Source organism: Lemur catta, chromosome 1, assembly GCF_020740605.2.
Source record: "Lemur catta isolate mLemCat1 chromosome 1, mLemCat1.pri, whole genome shotgun sequence".
NCBI classification, from domain to species: Eukaryota; Metazoa; Chordata; class Mammalia; order Primates; family Lemuridae; genus Lemur; species Lemur catta.
In genome coordinates this window covers 160852434-160854586 of record NC_059128.1, presented here as the reverse complement: position 1 = coordinate 160854586, position 2153 = coordinate 160852434, and the positions used below count along the sequence as shown (strand labels likewise).

Genomic DNA, 2153 nt, shown 5'->3' with positions numbered 1-2153 from the left:
ATTGTTTATTAGGTATGAATCGTACAAACATTACTTATGTTAGCCGTAAAGGTGGAGCTGGAGAGTATCCTGCCTTCTCCAAGCTGCATGGCAGGACTTAGGCTCTTTCGGCTGTGGGTGTCAGCTCACACATCTCCCTGTGCTTGTGGACCCGTTTGGTGATCAACTGGGTGTCAGGATTTCTTCTGATAGCTTTAAGGAATGGATCAATGAGGATAACTTCAAAAAATTTGTACGTGGAATCTTCACCAACTCAATAAGAATTTAGGACTCTTAGAGCCCCACGCTGGCATCCAGCTCGCTCCGAGGCAACAGACTTGAGCAAACTTTAGCTGTTTGACACCATGATGGACTGGCTTGCCACAGGTTGCACCCTTAGGAACTGGGCGTTTGAGGCCACCGCGGCGCACACAGATTCTATGTATGACAACATTGCTTGGCCTTGTATCCCAGTCTGCGCGCCTTATCCAGCGGGGTGGGGTGAAAGCCCTGTGGAACACAGAGAGCTGGCGGCATTGCCAGCAGCGGACGCTCGGAGAAAGCAAGCGCATTACATCGGACTGCTTCTTCTTCCACAGCTCCTGGATGTGCTTGTATGCACCCATTACCTGATGGCTGCCGCCAGACGGAAAGGAAAGAGCCTTTTGATATTCATTTTAAATGAGGAGTTCTTTTGCTCTACCTTGTGATTGGACCTCAATCACCAAACTGTAAGTTTAGACTACATCAAGTCCTTTGGATACTATGTACTAATTCAAGAAAAATTGCAGTTAATAGATCCTCTAGCAGATAGCTGGAATTAATGATCTAAAGAGATGGTTTTTATAATTTTTTGAATACTGGAAAGCAATATATTCATGATTAATGTGGAGTTTGATCTAGCTGATGAGGGGTTCCTGTCTTAGCACTCCAAGCTCCACAACTTTCTTCTGATCTTCTCAGGTTGCCCTAAGGCAACTAAGAACACATTTGGGAACTCCTCCAAAAACAATGGTCTTGCAGCTTTGGAACTGCACTTCAGCATATTGGTCAAGCATGGACTTTGGAGGCCCTAACTTGAGACCTAGATACACTTTGCTTCTATTTTTCATTTGTGTTATGTCTAACCTCTTTAATCTTGCTTCCTTATATGCAAAATCAAGATAATTATAGCTAACTTAAAAAGCCCTCCTGAGGAGAAAATGAGAGTAAGGAAATTAGTAAGATGGCTTGGCATGTAGTAAGCACACAGTAAATGTTAGCTCTTCTTCCTCCTCTTAATAAGCAACATGACTTACTTAGGACTGCAAATTTTGATAAATTAATAGGAAAATTGATTCTGGTTTCAATCAATCATTGATGCGATAATCTGGTTTTACATACTAAATTTTAAAAATAATTCATATGCAAAAGAAAAGAATCAACACAAAAGGACCAAATATAACAGATAGAAAGAACATTATTTAATTCATCAAACTCATTCTGTTTTTATGTATCTTAGGTGTCACCTACCTGAGTTTTCCCAAATCTTCCAGTTTTATGGGGTCACTCTTTCTTGGATAATAAAGTAAAAATAAAAATAGTTTTAACTCATTTCATGAATACTTGAGCCCCCATGGGGATTCTCAGGCTCTGATTGTTTCTCCTAAATAATTCTTATTTTCTGTTTCTACTCAATCCTCCGAATCCTTCATATCTCTCCTCCTGGGGTTGTCTCTTCTCTCTATTAGAATTAAGGCATACCTCTTGTCTTAGCTATCCCTAAAGCATCACTATGCAAAGTGGTTGTGTGAAGGTATGAAGATAATGCAACACAGCAATCTACTTAAAACTGTGCCCAACACAGCCTTATTCTTACACATCATTACATAGGCCTGTGCTGGTTAGTTTAATGTGTCAACTTGTCTAGGCTACAGTACCTAGTTATGCAACCAAATACTAGGTATTGCTGTGAAGGTATTTTGTAGATGTGGTTAACATCTGCAATCAGTGGACTTTAAGTAAAGGAGATCTCCCTCCATAATGTGGATGAGCCTCAGCTACTCAGTTGAAAGGTCTTAAGAGCAAAACTGAGGTTTCCCTGAAGAAGAAGAAATTCTGCCTCAAGACTGCAACATCAGCTCTTGCCTAAGTGTTTCAGCCTGCACACCTTCCCTAACACATGATTGTATAAG

At 40.7% G+C, this 2153-nt stretch overlaps 1 pseudogene; it reads right to left on the bottom strand.

The window, feature by feature from the left end:
• Positions 1 to 220: 220 nt before the first annotated feature.
• Positions 221 to 605, bottom strand: LOC123641273 (annotated as a pseudogene).
• Positions 606 to 2153: the final 1548 nt, after the last annotated feature.